Here is an 11,666-nt window from a genome sequence, read left to right on the forward strand (position 1 = left end):
TAGAGCCATTTGAACCATTTGTAAAGGGGCTTTATGGACACCCTGTACTTCAAGGAACTTCCTTTCCGGATGAAAGCGCGCTCCGAACATGGCTGGACGAGTTTTCACCTCAAAAGCACGTGATATCTACAGTCGCTGAAACGAAAAGTTACCCCAGTCTTGACGGGCTGTTGTAATTAATAAGGAGACTATGTTATTGATGACCCACAGGTGTGGGTTCACACAAGCGGTTTCTACCATGGCTGCACCTTCTACAGCACAACAGATTGAGCACGCTTCTCTTTTAGGGGGTGTTACTATCATTTGTCTGGTGAGGTTAATTTGCCTCCTTTAAAAGTAATATTCAACCATTGACCAACTACGAATTACAAGGAGGAATGTCAGGACCGTGTACGAAGTCTGGAGAAGGTTGTGGTGGTCTGCCTACGTTTGTTGTAGAATTGTGGAACATGTTTTATACTAAAGAATTAAGACGATTTTGGAGAACCAACATTACAAAATTCAACACTGATTCCGCCAATAGAGCTCTGGGAAACTCAGCTCGCTCTGTTCCTCTATGAGACCCATGGTGGTGTAGACAACGGAGCTCAGTTTAGTGCCGTGTTCCTTGACTTTAGGAAGGCATTTGACAGCGTTCCTCACTGGCGTTTGGTCACAAAGATACGAGCTTACCGAATATCGGACCGGATTTGCTACTGGATTCAAGAATTCCTTGCAGAAAGAGCTCAACACGTCGCTCTTAACAAAACAAAATCGACAGATGTGAAGGTAATTTCCGGCGCACCCCAAGGAAACGTGATAGTATCGTTTCTGTTTACGGTGCATATAAATGACATAGTAGAAAGCATCGGAAGCTCGTTAAGACTGTTCGCAGATGATGCGGTTGTCTATCAGAAGGTAGCAACGCCACTAGACAGTATCGATTCGCAGAATGACGTACAGATGATTAATTAATGGCACAGATTCTGACAGTCGAACTTGAACGTAAATGCGAGTAAGTATAACAGTTTGCGCGTACATGGCAAAAGAAACCCACTACAGTAAAACTACACTATTGGTGACAAATTGTTCGAAACAGTGTCTACAGTAAAATTATCTAGGAGTAACTATCCAGAGCGACCTTAAGTGGAATGACCACATTAAACAAATAGCAGGAAAACAGATGCCATATTGAGATCCATAAGAAGTATTTTAAAGAGATGTAACTTATTCACGAAAGAAGTGGCTTGCAAGGCGCTTGTTCTACCGATTCTTGAGTGCTGTTCATCAACCTGTCGTGGTAGCGCTACTGCCTACCACGCAAGGTTGTTGTGGACTGGCAAGACAGCCAATCCACAGTGACGGGTAGCCGAAAGGCACGCGTTTAAGCTCACGCAGGCTGGCGTGAGGTCTGGAACAGGTAAGGAAATTTATAGTAGCAAAGAACGTAAGTAACTACTGGAATACTTAACTTTAATTCATAATTGGTGAACATCGGTCTGACGGTACAGGTATCACAAGATAAATAGCAAATGATAATGGCGCCTTGCTAGGTCGTAGCAAATGATGTAGCTGAAGGCTATGCTAACTCTCGTCTCGGCAAATGAGAGCGTAATTTGTCAGTGAACCATCGCTAGCAAAGTCGGCTGTACAACTGGGCGAGTGCTAGGAAGTCTCTCTAGACCTGCCGTGTGGCGGCGCTCGGTCTGCAATCACTGACAGTGGCGACACGCGGGTCCGACGTATACTACCGGACCACGGCCGATTTAAAGGCTACCACCTAGCAAGTGTGGTGTCTGGCGGTGACACCACAAAGGGGACCTGGGTTCGATTCTCGGCAGAGGACTGGGTGTTGTATGTCTTTCATCATCATCATTGACACGAAAGTCGGCGAAGTGGAGTCAACTAATAAGACTTGCAATACGGCGGCCGAACCCCGAAGGGGATATGCCGGCCAATAAATCCCATATGCCGCGCGGGATTAGCCGAGCGGTCTAGGGCGCTGCAGTCATGGACTGTGCGGCTGGTCCCGGCGGAGGTTCGAGTCCTCCCTGGGGCATGGGTGTGTGTGTTTGTCCTTAGGATAATTTAGGTTAAGTAGCGTGTAAGCTTAGAAACTGATGACCTTAGCAGTTAAGTCCCATAAAATATCACACACATTTGAACATTTATTTTTGAAATCCCTTACGATCATTTCATTTCCATCAATCTACGACCATTACCTAGTAGGACTGAGAAGAAAGTAGGACTGATAGAAGAGATAGAGAATATCCAAAGAAGAGCGCGCGTTTAGTCGCGGGATTATTTAGTCGGTGCGCAAGCGTTACAGAGATAGTAAAGCGTTACAGAGACACTCAAAATGCTGCAATGGTAGACGCTACAAAAGAAGCGTTTGCATCATGGAGAAGTTTACTACTGAAAATACGACAGAGTTCTTTCCGGGAGCCGGCCGGTGTGGCCGTGCGGTTAAAGGCGCTTCAGTCTGGAACCGCGTGACCGCTACGGTCGCAGGTTCGAATCCTGCCTCGGGCATGGATGTGTGTGATGTCCTTAGGTTAGTTAGGTTTAATTAGTTCTAAGTTCTAGGCGACTGATGACCTCAGAAGTTAAGTCAGAGCCATCTGAACCATTTTTTTTTTCTTTCCGGGAACAGTCGGACAAAATGTTATTTTTTCAGATATACATCTCGTGTAATAACCACGACGAGAAAATTCCACAGATTTTAGTAATACAGGGGCTTACCAGCAATCATTCTTCCCACGCAACATCGCGAGTGGAAGAGGGAAGGGGCTATCAGTTAGTGGTACCAGAAACAAATGGTTCAAGTGGCTCTGAGCACTATGGGACTTAACATCTGAGATTATCAGTCCCCTAGACTTAGAACTACTTAAACCTAACTAACCTAAGGACATCACACACATCTATGCCCGAGGCAGGATTGGAACCTGCGACCGTAGCAGCAGCGCGGTTCCGGCCTGGAGCGCCTAGAACCGCTCGGCCACAGCAGCCGGCGGACCAGAAACACCCTCTGCCACACACCTTCAGGTGGCTTGCGGCATATTGACGTAGATGTAGATGTTGCAAGATGAATACTGAGTGTTCCCACACTGACTATCTTCACCCATTCCCTATTGTAGACGCGCAAACAATATTAAGTCACTCCAGGTGAGATCAGTTGCAGTCTCGGCCTAAAATACACTCCAGTGAATGCGCAACGGTTAATTAAAATTATGTCCCTGACAGAAATTTCTGCATCTGACTGCTAAATGGAAGTTGTCTCTGCACGCGAAATATAAAATTTTCCAATTCGGTGAAAGTTTCTATCAACTCCAAAGAATAATCATTTGACACGGTCCGTAATTTTCCCCCACATTAAATTAAATGAAACTGTTCAATACGAAACTTAGATAAATAATCACTGCAAAATACTGTCTCCTCAATAAGACAAAACTACCAATCACAAGAGTATAAATGCTGTAACAATTTTTTTCTTATATTCCGAAAAACGCGAGATACATGAAATACGCCGTTGTTCCCTAACTATTGTGAAATATCACTTAACACTTCCGGGTGATCATGAAATAAAGTTCAGTGAGACGACCGTCATAGCAAAGACGTCGCATTATTATGCGCGAGTGTACAGAGAGGCCATTGAGACTGCCAAACACTGCAATAATTTTAATAGAAAAGATGAAGGCATTAAGCTGGATAAGATATGGATGTCAGCATTGCAGCAACAGCGTGACAATCGATTAATTTCAATTGAGAGAGTTGGCAATATCAGAGATCATAGCAGAGCCGACGTCACGTGATTGACAGCGGCGCCCTCTGGATGGCTTATATATACGGCGCTCATTCGCCCTCTCGTTGCAGTTCGCCGATTGTCCTCGGAGGATGCCTTCCGCTGTCGAAGGCGAAACGTCAGGAGAGAGCATATAAAACTTTGGACAACACAGAGAGGTGAAATCCTAAGTAACGCAGCATTATAAACACGGCGTCTCAGCCCGGAAGTGTTGAGTGATGACAACACCTGCCGTGAAAGCCTTCATTCTATGATATTGTGAAATATTTTAAAGTACTCGCCCGGATAGCCGTGCACGTTACAGCGCTGTTCCCAGGACAGGGAGGTGCCGCGACCGGCGGATTAACAACGGGGGTCGGTGTGCCGGCCACCCTGGATATGGTTTTTAGTCACTTTCCCCTAGGTAAACACTGGTCTGGTATCCGAGTTCTGAATCATTTACATGATTCACAAACATTTCGAGAAAAGTTTTGCTCACTTTCACATGCAGATAATTGGAGTACGCAGTTTCTGTTCCCGGGGGGGGGGGGGGGGGGGGGGTAACACGGTGGGATAGGAAGGACATCCGGCGACCCTTAAAAATTTTATCTGTGGCAAATCCGATACTAGCCACGCCGATACGGGATGAAGGTGCTAGAAAAAGAAGATGATGCTGGTGAAATAGTTTAAGGCAATTCAGATTCTGTATTAATTGAGTAGAATTCTGGTCTGGCGAAAAACATGGTATTGCGTCAGTCGATTACAGATACATAAGCAAGACTGGCTACAACGATATTAACATCGTTTTTGTGTTCTGCAGCAGCGGCGTCCCGACGTTCTTTGACTGCCGGTGTACTCTCACTCTGCCTTCGTTGCTCACGAAGGGGGTATCGGGCAATTTCTTCTTCCCCAGCACCTCTGGATACTGTGTGGCGTCGCTACAGTAAATAGATTCTGCAACATATTTTTTACGAACACTAGCACATAACGTTTCCCCCACATGTAGTTTCGCTTGGCTGTTCGCTGTTCGTCTTCATGAGATACAAGAGGATTAAAATTAAGCAACGACAGTTGTCATAGGCGAACCGTCACAAGCTGTGACGACCAGGAAATCTGACAACGTGTGTTGGACTTGGTGGAAAGTGGCTTGTTCCCTGCGGCGCGTAGCTTCGGGGTTTCACGGTATTGCTCCTTTCTATCTCCCTTGGATCTGGCCTTCTGCTGCGTCCTTATAATGTACGACATCCTTGTAGCGCGAAAAGAAGCACCGCCAGTGATACCGGACTGGTTTTTTGCAACCTTGGGAATCGTAAGTTCCGTCTCCAAACGGAGGACACGGTTTTCCGGCTGCCACTTGTTCGTTCTTGTGATGTCAGCAGTGGCCACGGTCTTCAGGAATTCAAGGTTCGTTACTCCAAACATTGGTCGCTGCCAAGAAATAGACTCGTGTTGCGACTGCACCGCATCACGGTTACCGGCTTGCCTGGTGACACTGTGGTATACACACGCATTAAACCCATTTCTACCCCCACTCATTGTCGTTGTGTCCAGATTGTCAGCTGTTAGCAACGACAGTCAACAAATTTTGAATCTGTACTTCCCCCAGAATACAGGCAAACACTGTATTCTGCGTTCCTCGAAGCAGGCAGCTCACAGGCAGCAAAAGTATTGTTGTAGGAAACAAATAAAGCGTGTGAGATTCTCTGGAAATTCGCAGTGCTCGTACAGCGAAGCGAAGACTTCATGTGACGGAAATCCATTGCAACACACTGGCTCTCTTTGAGATCGTCGTTATAGAAGAAAATCTTCAGATCAAAAGGAAAGTGGCTTGTAAGTCGTGGATTGATTATTTTCAAAGTTTCTTCGCAAAAGAAAGAGATAGGCACGTAGCGGTTTAACGATTTTTAAGAATGTCCCGCGTGATAACTACTATGGTATGGAATTCAGAGAGGTGAAATCCTAAGTAACGCAGCATTATAAACATTCATCTTTGGACTTAGAGGTCTTGATTTTAGGTCGCCACCATGGTGTCGTCATTTTACGGCACTTCAAATGACGTATTTTACTTGAAATTTGTGATACTTTCAGCTTCCGTAAGAATTTTTTTAGTGTGATAGAGGTTTTCGAAAAATGTTTGCAATTAAGAAGTGGAACAAATTGAAATAAATATCGAGAGAGCTACTGATATCACCACATTACTTTGGATAACGTGGAAGTTCTTTTCGACGATGTTCTGCGTCTTGAAATCCATTATCTGTATAAATCATTGATACGCTAAACCTACAAACTAATAGAATCAAATTAATGGACATTATTTCCTCTTTTGAAGACAAAATTTTCATCTTGTAGCTTTCGGAACCAGATTTTAAATTGCAAAACTTTTCCAGTGCCAGATGTGGACTCACAGCACAATTTATTGTTGATGAACTGTAGATTAAAACTAAAGAAATTGCAGGAAGGTAGGAAATTAAGGATATGGGACCTGGATACGATGAAGGGATCAGAGGCTGTTGAGAGCTTCAGATGGAGCATTATGCAGGCATATAAAACTTTGGACAACACAGGGTGTACTGAATTTAATGAATGAAAGGAGAAAATATAAAAATGCAGCAAATGAAGCAGTCGACAGGTAATTTATTTATGTGTTTTTTTTTAGTAATCAGTCTTCTCACTGGTTTGCTGCGGCCCGCCACAAATTCCTCTCCTGTGGGAACCTCTTCATCTCAGAGTAACACTTACAACCCACGTCCTCAGTTATTTGCTGGATGTATTCCAATCTCTGTCTTCCTCTACAATTTTTGCTCTCTACAGTACCCTCTAGTACCATGAAAGTCATTCCCTGAGGTCTTAACAGATGTCCTATCATCATGTCCCTTTTCGTTGTCAGTGTTTTCCACATATTCCTTTCCTTTCCGACTCTACACCGAACATCCTCATTCCTTACTTTATCAGTTCACCTAATTTTCAACATTCGTCTGTATTACCATACCTCAAACGGTTCGATTCTCTTCTGTTCTGGTTTTCCCTCAGTCCATGTTTCACTACCATACAATGCTGTGCAAACATCTCAAATGTAAGAATTTAGCAGCATATTTCACGAGTGGAAAGACAGATGCCGGCTACAGAAATATTAAAGAGGCCTTTGGAGTAAAGAGAAGCGGATGTACGAATATAAAGAGCTCAGATGGAAAACCAGTCCTAAGCAAAGAAGGAAAAGATGAAAGATGGAAGGAGTATACAGAGGGTCTGTGCACGAGAGATGGAATTGAGGGCAATATTATGGAAATAGAAGAAGGCGTGGATGAAGATGAAATGGGAGATATGTTACTGCGAGAAGAATTTGACAGAGCACTGAAAAACCTAAGTCAAAACAAGGCTCCAGGAGAAGACGACGTCCTGTCAGAACTACTGAGAGCCTCGGGAGAGCCAGCCACGACAAAATTCTTCCATCTGGTGGGCAAGAAATACGAGACACACGTAATAGCTTCAGACTTCAAGAAGAATATAGTAATTCCAATCACAAAGAAAGCAGGTACTGACAGGTGTGAAAATTACCGAACTATCCGTTTAATAAGTCACGGCTACAAAATACTAACACGAATTCTTTACAGACGAATGGAAAAACTGGTAGAAGCCGATCACTGGGAAGATCAGTTTGGATTCCGTAGAAATATTGGAACATGCGAGGCAATACTCACCCTACGACTTATCTTAAAAGATAGATTAAGGAAAGGCAAAGCTACGTTTCTAGCATTTGTAGACGTAGAGAAGGCGTTTGACAATGTTGACTGGAATACTCTCTTTAAAATTCTGAAGCTGGCAGGGCAATATACAGGGAGCGAAAGGCTATTTACAATTTGTGCAGAAACCAGATGACAGTTATGAGTCGATGGGCACGAAAGAGAAACACTAGTTGAGAAGGGAGAGAGGGTTGTAGCCTATCCCCGATGTTATTCAGTCTGAATATTGAGCAAGCAGAAAAGGAAACAAAAGAAAAATTTGGAGTAGGAATTAAAATCGATGGAGAAGAAATAGAACTTTGAGGTTTGCCGACGACATTGTAATTCTGTTGGAGACAGCAAAGGACCTGGAAGAGCAGTTGAAAGAAATCAGCATTGTCTTGAAAGGAGGACATAAGATGAACATCAACAATAGCAAAACAAGGATGATGTAGTCGAATTAAATCAGGTGGTGCTGAAGGAAATAGCATAGGAAACGAGACAATTAAAGTAGTATATGACTTTTGTTATTTGCGCAACAAAACAACTGATGTTGGCAGAAGTAGAGAAGATATAAAATGTAGACCGGCAATTACAAGAAAAGCTTTTCTGAGGATGAGAAATTTGTTAACATATAATGTAGATTTGAGCGCCAGAAAGTCTTTTCTGAAGATATTTATATACTGTATAGCCATGTATGAAAATGAAACATGGATGATAAATAGACAAGGAGAGGACACTTAGCTAATGAGGAGGTACTGGACAGAATTGGGGAGAATAGAAATTTTTGGGACAACCTGACTAAAAGAAAGAATCGGTTGGTAGGACACATTTTGAAACAACAAGAATCTCCAGTTTAGTATTGCAGGGTAGTGTAGGGGGTAACAATCGTAGGGGAAGACCAAGAGACGAAAACAGTAAGCAGAATCAGAAGGATGTAATTTGAAGTAGTTGTATGGAGATGAAGAGGCTTACACAGGATAGAGTAGCAGGGAGAGCTGGATCAAAGCACTGTCCGGACTGGAGACCAGAGCATCAGCAAGAGTTAGGCTTGTGGCTCACGTAGAGCTCAGACAGGTCCGGTAGACTGACTTCAAAATAGTGCACATCTTTCCGAACGTCACGTATACAAGGAAATTGATAACAATAAGAGGCAGAGTTACGAAAGGAGGATGAGATAGAGGGAAAGGCTGACGAAAGAAGGAGGCGCTGGGACAGATAAAGGAAGACAGAGTAGACAAGAGAAATGGAATAAGGAAAACGCAAGTGAGTAAGAGAGAGAAAGAGGGTGAAGGTGAGAAGCAAAGTAGAAATAATGAGACTAAAAAGAATAATGAAAACAGAGGATGATGGCGATGACTAAGACTTATAGGAGGTAAGAGGAGCAAGCTAGAAGGATAAAATAGCTATGACACTGATCTTAGTGAAGGACGTTTCATAACTAGTAAAGCTGGCCGAAACCCGGTGGTTGGTTTGAACAGAACAGTGCTTTACTAAACATGGCAGTGGTGGTACGCACTTGCCTCCTACCGATATCTGAAATGCCTTACGCAGTTATTGTAGAGCCTATCGAAAATAAAAAAAATCGCATTTGACTGAAAGATCGAAAAGTAAAGCGATTTTCTTGGATATCTGTTAATTGGGGTGCTACTGATACTGGCATGATAAGTAAGGTATTGATTTTACTGGTTGGGAGTAATAAATGCGTATCAGACGAGCCACTACCAGACGCAGTGCTAACTACCTCGTTTTCAGTGCCCCGTTTGTAGATTACGAAGATGGTCAACCGGTAAGGGGCATGTATATAAATAAAAATCAAATGCAGAATATACGGAAGATCATCGCTTGAGAACGGCTCGACAAATTTGTTGTGCTCTAAATTAGTTCTGCTGTCACTTGTTTTCATAGGGAAAAAAAAAGAAACAAAAGTTACCTTTAGTTTCACTGTTCTGCTGTCGCATGTTTTCATAACAAAAAAAGAAAAAAAGTTACGTTCAGTTTCACTGTTCTGCTGTCGCATGTTTTCATAACAACAAAAAAATTCCGCTTTCAATATTGACATTTTGCGAAAAAGTATACAACTGAAAGCGATATTTCAGTGTGTCACTCTAAGATCAACAGCTGCTCGTGAAATGAGCGCTTCCTTGAAGTCATCGACTTTGTGGAGATACGTGAAAACTAAAGTTAACAACGAATATGCGAGTCGTGTTACAAAATGACGAATCGGCGGAAGTGTTTTCCAAGCAATTTTGTTAGACATTGGTGAAACCTCAATATACCTGTTCGGATAGGAAAAGAAACACGTGGAAGGATGAGTACACAATTCTTGCATCATTTGTCCTTCGAATGATCACATTTATTTACAATGATCATGATAATACAGAATAAAATACAGTAACCACCAAATATCTGTGAACAAAAGGGGTTGTTGTTGTTGTTGTTGTGGTCTTCAGTCCTGAGACTGGTTTGATGCAGCTCTCCATGCTACTCTATCCTGTGCAAGCTTCTTAATCTCCCAGTACCTACTGCAACCTACATCCTTCTGAATCTGCTTAGTGTATTGATCTCTTGGTCTCCCTCCACGATTTTTACCCTCCACGATGCCCTCCAATGCTAAATTTGTGATCCCTTGATGCCTCAAAACATGTCCTACCAACCGATCCCTTCTTCTAGTCAAGTTGTGCCACAAACTTCTCTTCTCCCCAATCCTATTCAATACCTCCTCATTAACTACGTGATCTACCCACCTTATCTTCAGCATTCTTCTGTAGCACCACATTTCGAAAGCTTCTATTCTCTTCTTGTCCAAACTGGTTATCGTCCATGTTTCACTTCCATACATGGCTACACTCCATACAAATACTTTCAGAAACGACTTCCTGACACTTAAATCTATACTCGATGTTAACAAATTTCTCTTCTTCAGAAACGATTTCCTTGCCATTGCCAGTCTACATTTTATATCCTCTCTACTTCGACCATCATAAGTTATTTTACTCCCTAAATAGCAAAACTCCTTTACTACTTTAAGTGTCTCATTTCCTAATCTAATCCCCTCAGCATCACCCGATTTAATTTGACTACATTCCATTATCCTCGTTTTGCTTTTGTTGATGTTCATCTTATATCCTCCCAAAAGGGGTTGTTAATTGAAAATAAGCTGTTTTAAATTTTAACCACAGACTGGCAGACTGAACTTTCAATTCTCGCTACACCAAGGAATCAGCGCCAGCAATCTTCTTAAACAGCCACAGTCATTAAGTTAAGAAATGGTAATTTTTAGAAAAACACGCAGGCATGGCAGATCTGATAAATTTTCTTACATCCAAAGAACAAATGCAATAACAAATTACGCTCGAGCAAAGAACAGCGAGTTATAATTAAAAATATAAATCTAAGGAATGGCAATGAGAACGAAAATTACATTAAAATTTTCCTCTGCACACCATGTATATACGCAAATATTTGAACAGGCAAAGGAACTGCCTCAAAAATTGAATTACAACATCGCTCACATATAGGTAGAACGTTTGAAGTTAAAGGAAGTACATGAGAGCCTTAACTATGGAAAGGCGAAACTTAACTTGCTGGTAAGGAATTATAGAAATATAATAACTATCGCCTTTCCACACAATTTATGTAAACTTTACACCAAAATTACAAGGGCAGATGGCTACTTGAATCAAACAGATAGAACAAATAAATAGTTAAGCTTGCCCCTCCCTCCAAGGGAATATTTAGTAGCTAGGCATTACAAACAGCATTACCTTGAATGAGTCCTCAAGCTTGACAACTATCTAGAGCCTGGTTTTAGAACACACATATTAATACAGGGAATACCCCTTAAGATAACTGAAAGGTCAAATTACGAACTTCACAAAATATAAAAAAAATATCTCAAACTCAGCAAACAGAAATTATGCCACACGGCTCAAGACCAAGTTAATAAAACTGAGTAAAACACAAAAACTAAAATCATGCACATGAGACGAAAGTTAAGTTTCACTATTAAACCACTGAATTTCAAGGTGCTGCACAGCTTATGGCGAAGTTAATGAAACTGAGTAAGGAACCTGATTAAACACAAAAGCTCACACGACGAACTGCCATACCCACGAGGCGAAAGTTAAGTTTCGCTAATAACCAACTGAATCTGAAAATGCTGCACGGTTTTTTGGCCTTGGTAA

This window comes from Schistocerca americana, chromosome 2 (genome assembly GCF_021461395.2).
Source record: "Schistocerca americana isolate TAMUIC-IGC-003095 chromosome 2, iqSchAmer2.1, whole genome shotgun sequence".
NCBI classification, from domain to species: Eukaryota; Metazoa; Arthropoda; class Insecta; order Orthoptera; family Acrididae; genus Schistocerca; species Schistocerca americana.